We start from the raw sequence: 11,607 nt of genomic DNA, 5'->3' as shown, positions 1-11,607 counted from the left end.
CACAAGTTTCTAGCAGGGCGGCAGGAAAACACCAATAACAAAATCACCGTGTAGCATCTGTGAGGGATGAAATGATTTGGCACAATGAAATCTAATCTTTGTACCAAATTATATTTCTCACAATTGCATTTGAGTGTAAGGAGAAATATTTAACTTTAATATATAAAGTCTAGTACATTCAACAAGTACTTACAAAATGGAGTCAGATTGTTAGTTGCTCTTAATAGATTGTACGTATTGAGACAATACACATATATTTCAAAGTTCTGTACTAGGTAGATAGATAAATCTGTGCAGTGAATGTGATATTTGACCTGGATTTATTTTGTGTCTGGCACAAACTAATGCACATGACAGGCAGGTGTATACAATAAGACAAGCAAACAACATGCTCGAATTTGTTTCACATAAACATTAAGGCTGGCACTGGCTCGAAAATCTATACACTTATCGCTCATCCAGAAACCACCCCCCAGACAGTGCTTACCTGACAAGACTTATGTGCCAAGTACAATACACCCCCAGATACTAAAGCGGATATACACATCCATGAGTAACCTATGGGGCAGCCAGCCATCTAGCATGCAGCCAAGCTGGTGAGTAATAAATTCTGATAGCCCACATTTCTTACAGTATATGCAGTCTGAATTTATTCTGCAGGTGACACAATGATAAAATGCAGAGCCTATGCCAGCGATGTCACTTCTTCCTCCTCTCAATGTTAATCAGAAATGTTATTGATGTTTTAGCTCACTATTTGCTCAAGCTTTTTTAGTGTACCTTAACCTTGATGTATATCGAGCAAATTGCAAAAGTGCTTTCAGGTCTCTTTCAATAAATACATTCATTAGGATCACAGACTAACGATACCATCAGTCTTAAACTCTGTTGACAGTGTATATCAACGTTATACAATGTACACTGATCAGACATAAATATGGTCCCTGGACACCTGCCTAATATTATGTTGTTCGCCCATTCTGATGCCAAAACAGTCCTGATCCGTCGAGCATTAACAGCATTACGTTCTTCAGCTACAATAGCTTGTCTGTTGGATCGTGCATCAATGAGCCTCGGCCGCTTATGACCCTGCTGCTGGTTCACCATTGTGCCTTTCTTTGACCACTTTTGATAGATACTGACAACTGCAGACCGGGAACCCTACAAGAGCTGAAGGTTTGGAGATGCTCTGACCCAGTCGTCCAGCTATCACAATTTGGCCCATGTCACACTCACTCTAATCCTTAGGCTTGCTCATTTTTCCTGCTTCTAACACATTGACTTTGAGGACAAAATGTTCACTTGCAAAATGTTCTGTATTGATTTATAATCACACTCTTGATATCACCCAAATGTGGATGGGTTCCCCTTTTGAGTCTGGTTCCCTTGAAGGTTTCTTCCTCATAACATCTAAGGAAGTTTTTCCTTGCCACAGTCACCATAGCTGCTCATCAGGGATAAATACACATCATTTACCTTAACTGTTAAATTCTGTAAAGCTGCTTTGAGACAATGTCTGTTGTGAAAAGCGCTAGAAATAAACTTGACTTGACTTGCTGCCTATATCCCACCCACTAACATGTGCCATGATAATCAAAGACAATAATTCACTTCAGCTGTAATAATGTCATAATGTTATGCCAGATCAGTGTATACAAACTTAATTCTTTTAGTGTTATTGAAGAATTAATTAATCTTTTAAATTCAAGTGATCAGTAAAATATGCGAATAACAATAATTATGCACTCTCACTGGATTAATCACATTCCACACTTTTCCTCTGATCAAGGGAACCCCCAACTCACATAAAAAATAGTCAGACCTTCAAAATGCTAAATGCCATTACATTACTTCTGATGTTCTGCATCAACATCCAGACTTTATACCTCCCTTTAATTAATTTCTAGTTGGTGCTTTCTTGATTAATGTGCACTTTTTTTGTATTCTACAACATGAAAACCCTCATGGCCTCCAAGCACTCAGTGAGATAGATGTTCTTCCTGGTTTTTGAGAAGGCCATAAATTACAGCAGTGGTCATATAAACCATCAAAGGATAATCTTGGATTCTTTGTACAAGATTACCATCATTGCACCAGGAGAAAGATAAGCTTCTGTTTTGGAAGAGAAGCAATTCCACTGTTCACCACCAGAGATCAGTAATGACAGAATTCTGATTTGTTACCAAGGTTACCCCTGATCACTCACACCTGTTTGCAATTAAGCCCATTATAATCCCTGCATGGGTTTTTTCAGCGGTGTTTTGCTCTTTAATAAACCTGTCACTTGGATCCACCTCTGTAATATCCCTCTAATTGTCCCATTGGGAAATGCAGAAAAAGAACAAAAAGAAAAGAATTTAGTACGAGAATTTAGTTTAGGGTTAAGAAGATGTGTGACGATTCCATGATTTTGGTAGCATCTGCAATCCACTGCTATTAAAGTTAGTATGCATGCAAACTAAAAAAAATACAGAAAAGACAAACTAAAAAGAAAAGAAAAAAACGTGTCATTTTTAACCGACTATATGTGCATGTGTCAGCTAAATAACTAAAAACATTAAAACAACCTCCAGTACTTATTATTGCTGAATTAATGTGTAAATCCATGCTTCAAACACCCCTTTCCATGATTTGCCTAGTATCAGTTATGAAAGTGTGCATTTTAATGTCTCATTTACCGAATACAATCACCAATATTATGTATGGTAAGATTCGCCGATTTGCTGCTCATTCGATGCATCAGCATAAAAATTAACAATGTGATGCATTGTTTAAAAAAAGTGTGCATCAGATACAAGTTAGCATTTGTATCGCAATGTATCATTTTTGATCAGATTTGCATCAGTAAAAAATGATGTATAATTATTAGTAGATGTACAAATTTTATTATTTAGAAAATGACCAATAATTTGTGATCGATAATTTATATGTAGATTAATTTCGCCCTCCCTAAACTGTTTTTGAAGAGTGTTCTTTCAGCACCACTGCAGCTTCGTGAAAATGATGTATCACAACACTACAGAGACCAAGGTGTGTCCTGAGAGTCACATAGAATTTACCGTAGATTAACATGGCAGAGGTAAAGTTTTCTGGAGACAGAACCGGAAAAGAACATCTGGTTTTATTGAATATTTATCTTTTTTTTTCACTACAAGGGCCTGGTGTTAGAAGTCACTTAAATTAATTGATGCTTTGCTGTCTGTCTGAATCAAAGAAACTATCTGTACCATAAGGAATTGCATGTTTTTCCATTGCATTGTATTTCATTGAATTGCATGATATTCAATAAAATGAAATTCAAAACGCATTGCATTGTAATAGGGGCATTGAGATGCAAATCACATTCCTAAAAATATCTCACAAAAGTGAGTACACCCCTCACATTTCCGCAACCCTTATAGTTAAAGACTGGAGGTATTATAACACCTGACTCCAGTAAGCTTTTTTAATTTCAATACCAAACTTTTTTCACTAACACTATTAGGTTTTTCTGAAACCAGAGGGTCATACAGAGGGAACAGGCCTCGTAATGGTCAATTAAAAGTTGAGTCATCGTCCTGTGTGTCAGGTGCAGAAGCTGGATTCTAAAAACAGATGCAAAAGTGCTGACAGCATTGCTTTAGAGGTTGCAGACGCAAAAGGTCTGCTTGTCAGTGCTCAGACCATATGCCACACACTGCAACAAGTCAGTTTGCAGGCCATCGTCCCAGAAGAAAGCCTCTTCTGAATCTGGCTCACAAGAAAACCCGCAAACAGTAACTACCATTCTAAGAGCATTAATTACTGGAACCATGTCCTGTGGCCCAATGAGACTAGGATATAATTGTTTGGCTTAGATGGTGTTGGTAGCATGGTGGTGGTGGCATCATGGTTTGGGGCTGCATAAGTGCTGGTACCACCTTCCCTCAGGGTAACCAAGATTAGACTTTCCAAGTTTGCTTTTTTATGAAATAAAATAAATCATCAGGGTTTTTTTTTGTTGTTGTTTGTTTTATTTGTTTTAAAGTTGTAATCTAGCGTACCAGTGAAGATTTATTTATTGATAGAGACTCAAAGCACTTTTTTGTACGTCGCTCTGGACAAGGGAACAAATGTAAATGTCAATGTAAATGCTGCTGGTATTGGGAAGCTGCAGATCAATGAGGGAAATATGGATTCCAACCTGTACTGTGACATGCTGAAGCAGAACATGATGCCCTCCCTTCAGAAACTCATGGCAGTTTTCCAGCATAATAATGACCCAAATACACCACCCATGATAAAAACTGCCTTGATGAGGAAGCTGAGGATGAAGGTAATGGAATAGGCAAGTTTTTTTCAGACCTGAACCTTATTGAGTACCTGTGGGGCATCCTCATGCAGAAGGTGGAGAAGCACCATGTGTCTAACATCCAGCAGCTCCGTGATGTCATTTTAGAGAAATGGAAGAGGATCCCAGCAACAATCTGTGCAGCTCTGGTGAATTCCGTGGAGAATTAAGGCAGAGCAAGATAACAATGGTGCTTACACAAAATATTGACACTTTGGACACAGTTTTGACTTTTTAGAGGACAATAAATCTGTACTGCCATACAAGCTGCACATTGATTACTCTAAAGTATATCCAATTTTCATTTCTATAGTTTTTTTCCCTTATACACATAATGAACATGTAATAAAATGGTTGCTGAAATGTGAGGGGTGTACTCAGTGTTGAGATACTGTATTGTACTATAGATGTACTACCCTGGAGCACAAGGTCATGGACAAGGAGAGTCTAAACATTGACATCATATGTGCACCAGTCTGCTGAGTAAGTTACATTATTCAGTCTTTCGTATATCATGTACAGCAGTATATACAAAAATCTGCTCATCTATTTTATTATGATGATTATCTGCTGTCAAGGTGGGCTCATGGTCTAGTGTAGATTTGCACTGGGTGGGAGGTGTATGGGGATTAGCTAGAGGTTTCAAGGCTAATGTGGCAAACCTGAGTCATGTTGTCTCATATATATATATATAGATGTACCATTTTTTCATAGAAGATCACAATATGCTCTCACATATGATCCACTTTGAACCACAAAATAAAAAAATAAAATAAAAAAACTTCGAACCACATAATAAAAACAGTAAAATAATTTGAAGACGCTGAGAAAAAAAAGCTACACTAACCTGCTTTAGCCAGTTTCTCAGAGGGAAAGACAAAATTAGCTGTGAAAACAACAAATCACATTACATCATAGGAGGGAAGTTTTGAAAGCAAAAAAAACAAGATTTATTATCCCTGGGAAAACAATAATTCCTTTAACATGCCTCCTTATTCTGCCAAGTCATTGCCTTCATAATTACATGCTCCATCTGCTTCTCTCTCTTCTTTCTCTCTCACTCTGTCCAAATTAATTTAGGCCACTTTCAGTAATGTCTAGACAGTTGTAATCTAGCTCCCCTAACAAGTGGGGTGATTCTTGGGAAAGAATGTTAAAGACGCATTTTCAGTTCATTTTGTGATCTGATTTTGACTTTGCTCTGTTCTTCTAAGTTTAAGTTTTCAAATAACTTTATTATACGTTGCCCTTGTGTCTTCTATGAGGAATAGCAGGGAAATAAGAGGGGATTGGTTTTGAATTTGCTCACGTAAAGGCATAAAAAAATTTTTATTCCATGCAACCCTGTAAAAATGTTCCTGATCGAACCCTAAAATTGCCCACTGCAGCTCTCTCTTTCTCTCTCTCTCTCTCTCTCTCTCTCTCTCTCTCTCTCTCTCTCTCTCTGTACCTCTCTCATATTGTGTACGTGTGTTGCGAACAGGTTTTCAAATGTTCCTGTAGAATCTAACTTTTGACTGAACAAGTCTATAGAACCCTTCAATCTATGTTTGTGTCTGTAATTCATATTCAACGACCTTGTATGCACTTTAAGCTACTGAAGAATCTGTAGCGCAATGCAGTGATGTGAATGGGGTTTTGTCAGAGCACACTTGAAGGTGGCATGTCTCTTTAGAATAGTTCAGACATTCAGTGGCTCACTACCTCTCTCTGTGTCTCTTTCTCCCTCTTTCTCCTTGCTGTCCTTCATTTTTTTCTTAATAAAGCCAAATCAGGTTAGTTTGGTGCCATTTGGACTACTGCTAGTGCACAGAACTAATAACTAAACCAAGAAGAACTTGCCCAACACCCAATAGTGTTCACACAAAAACGACACCCAGCGTTACCGATTGAGTGCTTGTGGTTGTGTAACATCATGCATCTTTGTTCCAGTTCCTAAAACCACAGAGAATATATGAGGTGTTTTAACACTAGTTTTAACACACCACAAAACAGTAGCACAAGGCTGCATGCACAGTCACAGGGTGCACTGACCATTATAAGTTTATTCCATAAACATCGGGAGTTGTGCAACTGTGCTACTCTGACCACGTGTGTACTCTGCCACTAGCTCTCCTCAAACATGAGTTTCTCACCAGAAACAACATGATCTCACTTCCACACCCATGTTACTTGCCAGATTTGGCTCCTGCAGACTTTGCGATCTTCCCAAAGATGAAGATCTAGCTTAAAGTTTTCTGTTTTGACACTATTGCGAAGATCCAGCACGAATAGCAGAAGGTGCTTTATACACTTCGAAAAAACTTACAGGACACATTCTAGAAGTGGCAGGAACACTAGGAGCACTGTTTTCCTGAGCAAGGGAACTATTTTGAAGGTGTCATCTTCTTCATCTTCTTTCGACTTCACCCATTAGGGGTTGCCAAAGTGAATGATCCGTCTCCATACCCCCCTGTCCTCTACATTTCGAACAAACTACCTGCATGTCTTCCCTCACCACACTTTTTCTTTTGCTTCTTCCTGGCTGCTCAATCCTCAGCATTCTTCCCCATGATATAACCCGTGCCCCTCCTCTGCACATGTCCAAACCATCTCAATCGCGCCTCCCTCACCTTGTCTCCAAAATATCCTACATGCGTAGTAATCTAATAAACTATATTCTAACCATCCTCTGTCCATCCTCGTCACTCCCAATGAAAATCTTAACATCTTTAACTCTGCTACCTCCAGCTCCACCTCCTGTCTTTTACTTAATGCCACTGTCTCTTAACCATACAACATAGCAGGTCTCACCTCCATCCTATAAACTTTCCCTTTCACTCTTGCAGATACTCTTCTATCACAAATCACTCCTGCTATCACTGTTCTCCACCCACTCCATTCTGCCTGCACTCTTTTCTTTACTTCTCTAACACACTCTCCATTACTTTGCACTGTTGACCCCAGGTACCTAAACTCCTCCACCTTCTCCACCTCTTCTCGCTGCAACCGCACCACTCCACTGTCACACACATGTACTCTGTCTAACTCCTACTGACTTTCATTCCCCTTCTCTCCAGCGTGTACCTCCACCTCTCCAGGCTCTTCTCAACCTGCTCCCTACTCTCACCACAAATCACAGAAGGTGATAGTGTGTAAACATAGACAAATAAAGTACGTTCATGTAAACAGAGCTAGTCTTAAATCTTTTTGATACCACCTTGAACCTACAAACAATCAACTATCTTTAGTAGTAGTTCTCCTTGGTCAGCCTACCAACACTAAACCCAGGTCCAAGGTCAGAATCGATTGACCCTGAATGGCCATGTGATAAATGTCATAGAAATAAGCCATAAGACCTACTTTGCTAGTCATGTAGACAGTGTACATCAACCTTAAAACTGTAGTTAAACATGCTAAAGTAAAACACACATTTATTTAGAATCATGGCATCGGTCATGATGTTACACATATGTCTTCCTCCATGACAGGTTTATGATGTGGTAAGCCCACAAGGTCCAAATGAAGTGGTGCCTTGTATGAATTTACTACTTCACATATACTAGTGAATCATTTGCCTTTCTAAGCATTTCATGATTTTCAGTCCTTGTGTATGTTTTTTTATATTTTTCAGGACAAAACTCTTTTGAAAAATAGGAACAATAATTTGATCACAAAGACTATTGCAGCAACTCATTGCACCACCAATGAGAACAGCTGCAGCCTTGCAGTCCCAAGCCCTATTTGTCCCTGATTTCACAGGTGTAATTTGTCCCAGGGTCATTGCAGTGCTGCTAGAGTGTGTGAAAAGAAAAAAGAACACACACACACACACACACACAAAAAAAACAAAAAAACAAGTGCACCATTGCTCATGAAAATTTTGTTTTCGACAGGAGCACACTGCGGATTAGATTGCTGTCCCAGTACAATCATTTTAAGTTCTGAAATTCTTCTAATAGCTTCAACATTGCTTGTTACTAAAAGCAACTGATTATGACTAAGTGATCAATTAATGACTAATTCACTAATCAAATACTCTATGGATTATTTAATGATTTGATACAGTTTACTCCAAGACAGTAAAAGCTGCAGTGTCTGTGTAATTGTTTTGAATAGATCATTTGGAGAATAGATGGCAAATGATTTAAAAACCAAAGCTCGTCCCAAAGAGTAAGCATTTCCCTCAGCCTACAGCTTAATTTCTTGGAGCTTCCAGTTCTTTGAAAGGCAAGTCAGCCCACGATTTCATTATGATATGGCAAAGATAAATTAATCACAGGCTTAATTATGTGCCATCAATATTCCAATCCTATTGAGCAGTTTTGTACATTAGTATTAATCATGCAGCAGCTTCTCTAAAGTCCTAAGAATATGTCCTTGCCGTATATTAGTTTCATGAATATCAATCATGTTTCTGAGCTAGACTACAGATGCTGTGTCCCAAAAGTACTGATTATGACATTACCAGTTTCCTAAGCCCATTTCTTTGAACTTTGAAGACTCATTTACGTTTTTGCTAAATCCACAACTTGATAGATGGATAGATGGATAGATAGATGGATGGATAGATGGATAGATAGATTGACTTTTTGACTTTTAGTCCCTGCTTGCTGTTATAATAACCTCCACTCTTCTGGGAAGATCTTTCACTAGATTATGGAAGGTGCTTGTGAAGATTTGTGCTCATTCAGTCACAGGGCATTAGTAAAGGCAGGTGCTGATATAAGGTGAGGCGTAAGGAGGCCTAGGGTGCAACCAGCATTCCAATTCATACCAAAGGTGTTTAAGAGCTCTACTGCAGTCCACTTAAGATCTTTCACTCCTACTCGTGTAAATCAGATCTTCATGAAGCTTGCTGTGTGGACAGGGGCATTTTCATGCTGGAACAGGTTTGGGTTTTCCTAGATCAAGTTAAAAGTATATTTTATGCTACCACATCCAAAGACATTTAACTTCCACCTGTAAGTTTATGGAACAGTTTGGGAAAAAAAAAAAAACATACTTTTTGTATATATAGCGTAGATCAAAAAATGTTTAGCTGCATATAGTAGTCCATGGCACCTAATCTAAACCACACATTTGCAGTTTCTGTAGTGGTCTGAAAATAAATTTCCAGATGAACCAAATAAGGTGTTATAGAAAGAGCAGAAAATCCACAATGCATGGGGTTTACACCACAAGACATAGATGTATTATTGTGGGTTAGGATCTCTGGTGAAAATTTCATAGAATCATTTATTTCTAATCCCAAAGTTCTATTTAGTTGCAAAGCATATTTAAGTTCTCCTTTTTTGGAATGAAATTATATTGCTGGCCATTAAAGGCCCTTAGCACTGAGTAATCCAGCAATTTAAACAATCCCTGACTCAAGTATTACCCCTGAGAGAACAGACCATTTTTTCAGGAAAGTATCTATTTCCTACCTGGCAAAAAAAAGAAAAAGAAAAAGAAAAAGAGGAGCATGTTAAAAATGGAATAAATCAAGTCCAAGGTTGTTCAAAAAGTCACCTGTTAAGTGAGGATTTGGACATTAGCTGGTAACCTGAATGTTGAAAAGTCCAGACTCCTACAAATCATCTAATTTAACAAAATGAATATATGTTTAAATATTTTTTTTTTTTTTTACTGATGTATTCAGTACTGAGGCATGACTCCTTCTTCATGAACAATTTACAGACTCAATCATCAAGCAGTAAGCATCCTCCTTTTTGGTTAATATAGCTTTATCATGTTTCCTATGTATCAACAAAATCTTCACAAATAAAGTAATTCTCTTCCTAAGTTCCTAAGATAACAATTTTCCTAACACACAAATAGTTTCGTGTGTGAAATCAAATGTCTTCTGACATTTTCAGTATCATAATATTTTCATATTACATTCTGGGATAAAATGGTTTTATGTTAAGAACTCTTTTGTTCCCCAGGAAAAGGTTCAAAACATCTCCTATAACAACAATTCCTATAACAGAGGGATCTTTCCAAAAAAGTTAAACCACTACATAAAGCTAAACACTTTTTTTTTCTTCCATTTTTTTTAACCACCAATAGAAGCTTAAAGAACCTCTTCACAAAGGCATCATGACATGTTCTTGTGCCATAATTTATAATTACATTACTGGGGTCAGCAAAAATAATAATGCCACACCTGTGTTGAATTTATACTTTCCTTTATTTTTATACTTTCTTTATTACCACGGATGTCTCAAAAAAGTGATATACAATATCAATATCATGATCGATTATAAGTATTGCACCTGGCCTGTAAGCATAAGCCTCAAAAATGCCAGTGTAAAATACTTGGCTACAACATTTACATTCAATGTTATCATGTTTCCTAGTTCATAGCTTATTTGTCTTCAAATACTTGATTGTTTTAATTTAGGTAAGCATTCCTAACCGTTTAAGCAAACAAACAAACAAGCAGACAAATAAATAATTAGATGAATAAATTTAGATTCCATCATGCCCAAACTAAATTTACTTCTTCCAGAGGTCTCCGATGCGATCTACAACGCCCATGGTGTCCGGCTGTTATCAGGGGAAAAAAACACACAAGAACACCATGTGGCATAAAACGTTTTTTTTTCAGTTTAATGCAGGAAACAAAAAAATTTTTTATTTATATTATTATTATTATTTATACATCGAACAAAACCTTAGTTAAACTTACTCCTTCTTTGGTAATTAAGACACTGAAAACTAGAGATGTGTTAGCCCAGACAGGATGTCACGTATACTTCTAACTCACATCATATCAATCCTAGAGTCTTTTCACAAACACCATGGGAATGTGTGTTAGAGAAACAGGTGTAAGGTCCTCGTAAAATTGACAAACAAACAAATTAATCAATAATAATAACCACATTCCTCAACATATAGTAAACGAGACATGTACTGGGGGAAAACGACGAATGTTCACGTTTCCTTAGCCTGAAAGACGTGCTTGAGAAATTCTGCGTCACATTCTGAGTCACAAGGTCACCTTGCAGCTTTGTGGCTCACAATGATGCCCGTCACAACAATGTGACAGCAATGTCCTGGCAAGCATCCAGTCTATTTACCAACACCTGAATGGACCTAGGCTTGTGTGTGGAGGTTTACACACACACACACACACACACACACACACACACACACACACACACACACACACACACACACACACACACACACACAACATTATGGGGACATATTTCATTTCCTGTGTGTGTGTGTGTGTGTGTGTGTGTGTGTGTGTGTGTGTGTGTGTGTGTGTGTGTGTGTGTGTGTAAACCTCCACACACAAGCCCAGTTCCATTCAGGTGTTGTGTGTGGAG

The sequence above is a fragment of the Silurus aristotelis genome (genome assembly GCF_946808225.1).
Source record: "Silurus aristotelis genome assembly, chromosome: 18".
In the NCBI taxonomy this organism is placed as follows: domain Eukaryota; kingdom Metazoa; phylum Chordata; class Actinopteri; order Siluriformes; family Siluridae; genus Silurus; species Silurus aristotelis.
The sequence above is the reverse complement of the archived record's forward strand: the minus strand, read 5'-3'. Positions refer to the sequence as shown.